The sequence below is a fragment of the Eurosta solidaginis genome, chromosome 3 (assembly GCF_040869045.1).
Source record: "Eurosta solidaginis isolate ZX-2024a chromosome 3, ASM4086904v1, whole genome shotgun sequence".
Lineage (NCBI taxonomy): Eukaryota > Metazoa > Arthropoda > Insecta > Diptera > Tephritidae > Eurosta > Eurosta solidaginis.
In genome coordinates, this window is record NC_090321.1 from 165604256 (window position 1) to 165615612 (window position 11357).

At 38.8% G+C, this 11357-nt stretch overlaps 1 long non-coding RNA gene across 1 annotated transcript; it reads right to left on the bottom strand.

The window, feature by feature from the left end:
* Positions 1-982: 982 nt before the first annotated feature.
* On the bottom strand, positions 983-3146 carry LOC137246747 (uncharacterized). Its single transcript, XR_010951684.1, has 4 exons — positions 2753-3146; positions 2544-2688; positions 1957-2482; positions 983-1887 (listed from the first exon to the last, which is right to left on the bottom strand). It is a non-coding gene; the product is annotated as an uncharacterized lncRNA (long non-coding RNA).
* Between the last annotated feature and the right edge of the window lie 8211 nt (positions 3147-11357).

Genomic DNA, 11357 nt, shown 5'->3' on the forward strand with positions numbered 1-11357 from the left:
TATTCAACCAGAAGTACCTAAAAAGTTAAAAGGAAGCTTTATGAAAGCATAAGTACCTTAATAAGATAGATAAAAAGTTTTTTCTCACTAATTTCTTTTTTTGTGATAGTAAATGAATAAAAGTCTTGAACAATTTCGATATACAGATGTGAACACAAACATAGTAGTGGCACTTTTAGCAAGTTTCGGTTCCAGTGCCAATTTTTATCAAATTTCAGCAAGTTTTGCTTCAGTTAAAATATTTTTGCAATTTTTTTATAAAAATATAGGTCAATATATAATGAGACAAATATAAGTTGGGGTTTAAAACTTTACTCAAAAATCGGGAAAATCCAGCGGTCTCATGAAAATTTGCAACTTTTTACCAAGAATTTTTAGAAATTTTCTGAGAATTCAGTTTTGTAGCTCATTCTATTTTAGTACAATAATATGCTAATATTGTTTCGATTTTAGTACAATAATGTGCTAATATTATTTCCTCATTTTTGGCAATTTTTTTCTAACGGACCTTAAAATTTTTTTCCATACAAATTGTAGAAGGGATTTTTTTTTTATAAAAAGAAAAAAAAAATGTGATGGTCCGTTAGAAAAACAATTGCCAATACTAAAATAGAATTAGTTACAAAACTGAATTATCAGAAAATTTCTAAAAATTCATGAGACTCCGCTGGATTTTCCCGATTTTTGAGTAAAGTTTTAAGCTCCAACTTATATTCGTCTAAATATATATTTTTTATTTTTGTTTTTTATTTATTGACCTATATTTTTATAAAAAAATTGCAAAAATATTTTGACTGAAGCGAAACTTGCTGAAATTTGATGAAAATTGGCACTGGAATTTTGTGTTCGCAAATGTATAGTAAAAATGTACTATAAAAGATGGATCTCACAACATATTTGTTTTATATAAAGTATAGATATAAAGATTTAGATATAAGTAATACTATAAACATAGATTTAATAGCTTATGCAAATAAAACAATAAAACAATGAAATTTGTAGAAATTCATTATCAATCATAATTATTCATTCACATACTTATACCATATTTCCACCTGGGCTTTATTCGAAATTTAGGCCTCTGAAAATATTTAACGTTAAATCTTGCAAGTTTTATCATCAACGTCGATATAAATGCTGTTGTTTTTATGAAATGAGTTTTATGAATTGATACAAGCTATCAATATTATATTTGAGTTCCGCCACCAAATTGCCTTTGACGCCCCAATCTTTAAACTTTTTATGAATGTAGTCATTATATATGGAGTTAAGAAAAATACAAAACTAACCTAACGCGCTCAAGTATTTCTTCTTCATAGCTGAAGCGATTTAAATCCATGATCCGAAAATTGGATGGCTTTTAAGCACATTCGTATTAGACATTTTATAGAAACGGCAAAAAAAATCGTTAAGCACTTGCAACCATTGTGGGCGTGTTGCAGTTACTTTTGCTGAGCGATAATCAATTAGTTTGAGTACGGATGAATCAGAACGAATCTCTGCAACACGTTCAATTAAGCTTATATCAGTTTGAACAAACACATATGGATACCACTGTTCTGTTGTACAATATTGAACTTGTACCGATGCTGTACCCAAAAGCGCTGGATCTATAATGCCCACATCACCAGTTCATGTAAATGAATACGCATCGGATCTTACTTGTGAGCACATTTCAGCGCCCATACACACACAAATAACATATTTTTCATTGGCAATTTGTCGCGTAACTGTACCACCAATTGAATTTTGTAACGAACTGGGTGCTGAATCATAGTTAAAACTCGATACTGTGCCACTTGTATCCATGTAGTATTGCAGCATCCAGTGGGAGCTTGTGTAGCTTGGTATATTCACTGAATGTGGTATATCCTTCATCACAAATTCCTGTAATAGTTATAGTTTTTTATTATTTCTGTTGTCGAATTTCTGCCGATTTGGTAGGTCTTAACTTACCACTTGTTAAAATAAATCATCATAACCGTAGACAAGCACCATCAATGAATTGGTAAAGTCCACCAATTTTTGTAGAATAGTTTTAGTTTTCTTGGCATAATCTTCCAAACTGTTTGACTGCTGCTTTAAACACACGAACACATGCAGAATCTCTTTTAAATGAGGCTTTCAGCTATTTGCATTCTTACATTCAAAGCTGCACTCAACGCTTCTTCATCGGGTAGGAGATCGTGATGTACATCCGAGAGATTGCCGCTGTTCGAACTCAGAGGCAGTTCGTGCTTAAACGAAATGCAAATATTGTGGATTGCGCAGCAAACATTTATTATTTTTATTGCTTTTTCAGCCGAATAATGAAGTCCCTTCGATCCTATGATACAGCGAAATCGGGTTTTCACCACTCCAAAGCAGCGTTCGATAAGGTTTCGAGCTTTACAATGTACCTCATTGTATCGAGTTTGAACCGCTTCTGAAGGGGTCCTAAATGGCGTCAATAAATAAGGTTGCAGAGGATATCCGGAATCGCCTGTCAAAAAATTTGTGTTTGTTTTTTGTTGAATCATAGAGAAATTAAAAACTATAATTACCTAGTAGCCAAAAATTCGTTTTTCCATTTTGTTATTGTGTTCTCATATGCCGTTCTGATTCACTGTGCTTCCATATAAATAAGTCGTGGTTTGCCCCTGGATGCCTTGAATCCACAAACGTTATGACCATATTGTGGTCACATATCTATAGAAGGAAACAAAAAAAGCTGTCACCATAGTGAACGTAGCCTATCAGTATACATACTTACAACCAGCACATTTAAGCTATAAAAGCCTTTCCGGTTGTAATATAGGCGCTTCATATCTGCAGGAGGTGACTTGATCCGCACGTGAGTGCCATCCACGCAGCCAACAACACCCGGTATGCCGAATTTGGTAAAGAAGTGCTCTTTTACTGCACGTTCTTCTTCCTCACTCCTCTCAAAATTTACCAACTTTTGGCTGAAATGATTCCCAAAAATGGATAATCATTCATCAATGTCTTTCGCTACCATAGGCTGCTGAAATACTTTAATTTCCAACTGATTTCTGATAACTGTCTTTTGCCAAAAAACGCAGGAACGTGGATAATTACATTTTTATTATATTTATATCACTGTATTTATTTCACTAGCAACTTTATTTTTATTTCACTTATTTTGTTAACTTTATGGACGTGCGCAAACACAAAACACATGTGCACAGAGTTGCAAGTTTGTCACTTGATTATCGTGTAGTTGACGAACGACGTAAAGCTACACGATAAACGTCAACGTAAGATTCAGAATACAATAAGCACACGATATCGTCCAAGCAGATATCTTTCGTTGAGCGTATCGTTCGCCAAACAGAATGAGGCTGTTAGTTTGATTCACAATGCCCTCTTTATCGACTGCAGAGCCACTCGATGCCACGTTTTGACAATTTGCCTTGTATTTGGGTGCAGTTGAACACTTCGTCAAAACGCTTCGCGTTGTTGTTTGTTCCGACGAAGTTTTTCCCGTTATCAGATTTCAGGCGTTTTGGCACACCTCGGCGATTTATGAAGTTTCGGATAACTGTTATGTAAGAGTCAGTGCTTAGGTCGTGGGCTGCCTCCTAATGCACTGCACGTATGGTAAGGCATGTGAAGAGAGCCACACATCTCTTCTCTGTATTGTGTCGCACCGTTACGTATACAGGACCGAAAATGTCGAGGGCCGTGTATGTGAATGGTCTTACGTATGGTGTCAACCTGTCAATGGGGAGTGGTCCCATGAGTTGTGGAACTGGTACAGCCTTGTGAAGGCGGCACACTGGACAGCTGGCCATAACGCTGCGTAGAAGGCTTCTTAGGCGTGGTACCCAATATAAACGACGTATGGAAGGGAACTGTTGCTTTGATGACCCATAAAGCTGCAGTTACCCACCAACGTGTGCCGTAAGTACGGACCTTTGTCGTACGAAACACGTTTGACCGAACCCTCAAGCCCGTAGGAATCAATGTGTGCGTCTGTGTGCATGTACATAACACATTTGTGTTTGTATTATTTAGAGCAAAGCACTGTTGCCATTGACCAGTTTGCATGCATGCTTATGGAAACATCAACTTTTTCCATTTTAATTTTTGATGGTGTAAAAGGCTGGAATTAATATTAAATAAATATAAATAGATTGCATATTTATAATCGCCACTTTTACATAATTATTTCGAATTATTTTCACAATTTTTCAAACTTTAATTAGGTGTTTTTGCATAAAACTGCAAACGGTCAAAAATTAGCGCACAAAAGTTTACTAGGCAACTCTGTCTAGTGAGAGAGGGATCAGCTGACACGTTCTTACGGAAAAAATCAAAATTGTTTTGATTTCTACGTTCCGGGCTACGTACGTACGGGCCTTCCACGTCGGTGAGTTTTTGTTTACATTGCACATTCATAAGACAGGTCGTGTCAGCTGACACGTTTTTTCTACGTACGTTCGTGGGTAACTGCCGCTTGAATGTGTGGCGATGCAATGTTACTAGTTTCGTAAATGTATGTATAGGCGGAAATATTACGGGATGTCTCACGTCCGTTGGCAACCAGCTAGCAGCATCTATGCGCCCACGTACACGCAGAATTCCTTCTTCATCAAGATATGGCGATATTTGTAGCAATCCATAGCAACTACTTAAAGGGCCAATTCATGGTGACTTATCCATAACCACATAAAACAGCTGATTAAACCAACCTTATGGAAATCAATGTAATCGATTAATGGTGCCATACCATAACGCCAAAGCCATAACCATATCATAGGCAACCAAGTGGTTTTTGGTTTCTCGCCATATCCATAACCTAAAAATATTTGAGTTGGTAAATTTAATAACTTTTTGTAGATTTTGTTCATTGTTTTGGATACGTTATGACTAAGAGACTTATTTTTTGTGGAATATGTGTTTAATTTTTTGCGTTTTCTTCATTTTTATGAAATTTTCACGATTTTTAGGTTAAGGCGTCGACATATTTTAGTAAACAAGATTACCTGTCGAGAGATGAGAAACGATTAAAATTTATAAGGCCATAACTAACGATGTTTAAAGCGTATTTCTTCATTGCAGTCATGAAAGATCAGTGGCAGGAACTTCTTCAGAAGGCCAGGTATTTTCTGGCTGGCGCAAAAATTATGGACCCTGAACCCAACGGCTGGTTGGGTCAAACGCAACTTTTTTGTTGGTGCGTGTAGCTTCATCGGCGACATTTTCGGTTGTAGGTATCCACTGCCAATCGAATATTTTAGTGGCGGCTTGTATCCAATATACGATTGAATCACTCCAGAGGACGCACTTGTCGATGGCTACGTTGTGCTCGTCCCTCACCCTGAGTGGGAATACAAACGAGGGATGGCATATTTAGTGACTTCGGGTAATTGTTTACGCCATTTTTCCCAAAACTCTGTAACGTAGTCCGGCAACGGTTTATCCCATCTGGCTTCTTGTCGCCACGCCTCGCGCATTAGAAGTTTCGCGCCGATGACAAAATGCATAATAAATCCCAGTGGGAACACCGAAAAGACCAAACTTAGGAGCTCCCTCTTAGTAGGACGTCTTTCACCTGCAAGTTCCGCTTCACTGACGTTATGGAATTTCACGTTAAATTTGAAACAATCTGTGTGTGGGCGCCAGTATAGGCTTTATACTTTCTCCATACTTATACCTTCTTTGTTACCAAGAGATTTTGTGACGTCGATGCCACACAGTGCAGTGATAACCTCCGAGAAACTAGACGGGAATGGACTTCACTTGGCCGGCAACTGCGATAGCTTCTTCGGACTGTCCATAAAATCGTCGACATAATGATGATTCAAAATGGTTTTTCTGCACGGGCTGTGAATGGGTTATCATTTTGATGCCCAAGGGCGTTTCGTGTTTTAATGTAACGTGCGATGCAGGGCGAGCAGGCAGCTTCCAATGTCAGCACGCACATCTTATATGTACCTGGTTGTCTTTCGACTTCACCATCCCTCCACAGGAATAGCTGGGCTTTTCTATCTTCTCGGCGTATCAGCACCTGGTGGAACATCTCCTTTATATCACCGCACACGCCCACTGCTCCTACATGGAAATGAAAGAGAATTGACAGCAAGGGCCTGTATTCCTGGGGACCTTTCAGCGGCTGCGGCATCGAAAATTATTTGAAGTTTTTTCGGTTTATTCGGGTTCGTCACTGGAAAGTACGACAAGTACCAGGTGAGTGTCGTTATGGAGCCAACATCAAGCTGTTCAAGTTTAAAAGCATAATCCTTGTCAACGTAAGATGCAATCATGAGCTTATGAGCGCCAAAGCTGGTGTCACGATTCATCCCCTTCTCTACGCTTACCAGTCTCTTAAATGACATATCGTAACTGTCTGGCAAATGAGCATTCTCTTCGTTACATAACAACCCACCTTCGAACCAACACGGCGGGTTGTTGATTCTAATATAGTCCTGGCGCGGACGTCTGTGTCACTTTCAACACGCTTCGCAGCTCTCGCGACGAATCTCTCGGTTTCGAAGAAATCGGCTAACATGTTGTGAAGAGTCTCATCGAACTTTATGTTCATCAAAGGCACGTTGGTGGCTTAGGCATCCACCCTAGTTCCGTATTGGCTGCGAATGGTCCGTTCTTTCGCATGGCAATGGTTGTGGACGCTAATCCTAGTTGGCAATTGTCAATTCAAATGAGTAGTCTGGGTATTACTCCGGACTAGGGCTGGACTGGCAACTGTAGAATACGTTTATTATCGCACATTAGATCGACTTGTGGCGGCTTGGACGATGTCTGTGATACGTTAGCTCGATTTATATTGTTTACAGGGGGTGATGCTGACGAACGTTGCGGTTTGACTTCATGGAGTAAGTGGTGATGGACACGTTTAGACCCATCTATTGCACACTATGTACGTTGTCTACAGTTTCGGGTAGTGTGGCCGGTATTGAGACAGGCAAAACATAGATGACTTTTGTCCACCTAATGGATACGGAGTTGCCTGTAAAGCGCTTACATTCGGGTACTTTGTGCTGGCCCTGGCATATTGGACATTTCTGCGGCTGTTGTTTTCCATCCATTTGTAGAATCACGCGGCGCTTCGGTTCACGAGTGACAACTGGACTTTCATCATGCACGGTGCAAATCACATTGGCGTTGTTCGGGTGAATAATCAACGACTTAACAGTTTCACGAGCATCACCCTTCAAACAATTTCGCAACCTTTAATTGTTGTAAAAGTCACTATAGGCATAGGCTACCGTAGATTCATTAAATTCTGTATAAAATACAGGCCAGTCTTCTGACTGACCACTAAACTCGGGAAGTTCCAATAGTTTCCTTGGCATAAACGTATTCTGATGTGAATATTGCATACCGTGGATGTACCCACTATTTGCACTAGGCGGTATCGAAAAATTAGACGATTTTGATGGAAATGACGAAAATGTTCCATTTGTATGGAAAGCACTGTACAAATTATTTGTTGCCGAGGCCGTTTTGCAAATAACTGGATGATTCTTGGAACTGTTGTGAACTTCGGCGAACGGCAGGCTGCTGTTTGAATTTGCCCGTGATTGTAGTGCTTCATGTTGGGCCGTTTGCGATAGCTGTAGAAAATATTGATTGAATAATAAAGATGTTGCATGCGCGAACTTCAGCGGAAGGCAGCGGAGCTTCACAAAATTCTAGTAGGTCACTTCCACCACACCACAAACTTTAACACAATTTTTAACATAATTTAAGCACACAAAATACACTGATTGGAGTTTTAGAGTGTAAAAATGTAAAATATGAACACATTAGCTGAATATAAAGTGTACAAATAATTGTTAAATAATAAATACAGTGTTAGTTCAACATATTCTGCCGTGGTAAGTGGTGAATGTGACGTACTAGAATTTTGTGAAGCTTGCTTCACACCATATTTCGTCCCTGCAACATCTCTATCTTAAAATTGTCCCTGGCTGTAGATGCGGCGGCGCAGCCAGCGACTGAGCTGCCATGCTGCTGGTCAGTGCACGGATTTTACCACTTTATTGGTAGATCTACCAAATTTTTATCCCATTTTCATTTTCTACCACTTCTACCACCAAAGCCCAAAAATCTACCAACATTTGCTTTGTAAGGAAATTAAGAAACGATTCAATTTCGAAGAGGAAAAGTTACACCTTTTGAAAAATGTTGATGAAAAAATATTAATTCTAGTCAAATGACAAGGATTGTTCCCTTACTTAAAGCTTTTTCAGTTCACAAGACTTCCATGGAAATTCTTAACAACGAATGGCGATCATTAATGCTATATGACAAGGAAATAATAGAAAAGATATTTTCCGACGATATTCTCAAAGGATGGATAAAATTGGGAACTGAAAAGTTTTCTAAAAGAAAATTTGAGTGAATAAATGTCCTCCTTACCAATATTACCTCACAGTAGTGCAGCCGCAGAAAGGTAGCTCTCTATAATGAACGACATAAAAACCGCCAAGCGTAATGGATTAAAAATGTCAAGCATTTCCAATCAAATATTAATAAAAGAGCATTGTATCGGACGGACTTTATTTCAGCCTCCAATTAAATTAATAAGATTTTATAAAAAATTTTACTTTGTAGAAGGGGATTTTGTTCCTTGTATTTAATATCACCCATATGGAATTAGATTTTTCTTTTGTTTTTTTCTGAAATTGTTTTTTTGTTGAAATTCGGTTTTTATTTTGAAAAACTTGCGCACAAATTCAAACAAGAAATAAATTTGTTTATGAAAGAAATGTAGTAAATGAGCTCGCAAATATTTTCCTGCGATATTTTCATCAGTTTTTAATGAATAATTTTGAACGAAAATAAAAAAGTTTTAAATAAACGATAACATGCCAAAGTCGGTTATTTTGTGGCAGAAAAATACTGGTACATTGGAAAATTGTTGTTGTAATGAGACGTATCGGTAAAGTTTCCTCTGTATTTCAAGCTCAAAATAGAACAAGTAAGGAAGGTTAAGTTCGGGTGTAACCGAACATTACATACTCAGTTGAGAGCTTTGATGACAACATAAGGGAAAATAACCATGTAGGAAAATGAACCGAGGGAAACCCTGGAATGTGTTTGTATGACATGTGTATCAAATGAAAGGCATTAAAGAGAATTTTATGAGGAAGTGGGCCATAGTTCTATAGGTGGACGCGATTTAGGGATGTAGCCATAAAGGTGGATCAGGGTTGACTCTAGAATGCGTTTGTAAGATATGGGTATCAAATGAAAGGTGTTAATGAGTATTTTAAAAGGGAGTGGGCCTTAGTTCTATAGGTGGATGCCGTTTCGAAATATCGCCAAAAAGGTGGACCAGGGGTGACTCTAGAATGTGTTTGTACGATATGGGTATCAAAAGAAAGGCGTTAATGAGTATTTTAAAAGGGAGTAATCCTTAGTTCCATAGGTGGGCGCCTTTTCGAGATATCGCCATAAAGGTGGAGCAGGGGTGACCCTAGAATTTGTTTGTACAATATGGGTATCAAAAGAAAGGTGTTAATGGGTATTTTAAAAGGGAGTAATCCTTAGTTCCATAGGTGAACGCCGTTTCGAGATATCGCCATAAAGGTGGACCAGGGGTGACTCTAGAATGTTTGTACGATATGGGTATCAAAAGAAAAGTGTTAATGAGTATTTTAAAAGGGAGTAATCCTTAGTTCCATAGGCGGACGCCGTTTCGAGATATCGCCATAAAGGTGGGCCAGGGGTGACTCTAGAATGTGTTTGTACGATATGGGTATCAAAAGAAAGATGTTAATGAGTATTTTAAAAGGGAGTAATCCTTAGTTCCATAGGTGGACGCCGTTTCGAGATATCGCCATAAAGGTGGAGCAGGGGTGACCCTAGATTTTGTTTGTACAATATGGGTATCAAAAGAAAGGTGTTAATGAGTATTTTAAAAGGGAGTAATCTTTAGTTCCATAGGTGGACGCCGTTACGAGATATCGCCATAAAGGTGGACCAGGGGTGACTCTAGAATGTGTTTGTACGATATGGGTATCAAAAGAAAGGTGTTAATGAGTATTTCAAAAGGGAATCCTTAGTTCCATAGGTGGACGCCGTTTCGAGATATCGCCATAAAGGTGGAGCAGGGGTGACCCTAGAATTTGTTTGTACAATATGGGTATCAAAAGAAAGGTGTTAATGAGTATTTTAAAAGGGAGTAATCTTTAGTTCCATAGGTGGACGCCGTTTCGAGATATCGCCATAAAGGTGGACCAGGGGTGACTCTAGAATGCGTTTGTACGATATGGGTATCAAAAGAAAGGTGTTAATGAGTATTTTAAAAGGGAGTAATCCTTAGTTCCACAGGTGGACGCCGTTTCGGGATATCGCCGTAAAGGTGGACCAGGGGTGACCCTAGAATTTGTTTGTACAATATGGGTATAAAAAGAAAGGTGTTAATGAGTATTTTAAAAGGGAGCAATCCTTAGTTCCATAGGTGGACGCCGTTTCGAGATATCGCCATAAAGGTGGACCAGGGGTGACCATAGAATTTGTTTGTACAATATGGGTATCAAAAGAAAGGTGTTAATGAGTATTTTAAAAGGGAGTAATCCTTAGTTCCATAGGTGGTCGCCTTTTCGAGATATCGCCATAAAGGTGGACCAGGGGTGACTCTAGAATGCGTTTGTACGATATGGGTATCAAAAGAAAGGTGTTAATGAGTATTTTAAAAGCGAGTAATCCTTAGTTCCATAGGTGGACGCCGTTTCGAGATATCGCCGTAAACGTGGACCAGGGGTGACCCTAGAATTTGTTTGTACAATATGGGTATCAAAAGAAAGGTGTATTTTAAAAGGGAGTAATCCTTAGTTCCATAGGTGGACGCCGTTTCGAGATATCGCCATAAAGGTGGACCAGGGGTGACCCTAGAATTTGTTTGTACAATATGGGCATCAAACGAAAGGTGTTAATGAGTATTTTAAAAGGGAGTGGGCCTTAGTTCTATAGGTGGACGCCGTTTCGAAATATCGCCATAAAGGTGGACCAGGGGTAACTCTAGAATGTGTTTGTACGATATGGGTATCAAACTAAAGGTATTAATGAGGGTTTTAAAAGGGAGTGGTGGTTGTTGTATAGGTGGTCGCATTTTCGAGATATCGCCATAAACGTGGATCAGGGGTGACCCTAGAATTTGTTTGTACAATATGGGTATCAAAAGAAAGGTGTTAATGAGTATTTTAAAAGGGAGTTATCCTTAGTTCCATAGGTGGACGCCGTTTCGAGATATCGCCATAAAGGTGGACCAGGGGTGACTCTAGAATGAGTTTGTACGATATGGGTATCAAATTAAAGGTATTAATGAGAGTTTTAAAAGGGAGTGGTGGTAGTTGCATATGTGAAGGCGTTTTCCAGATATC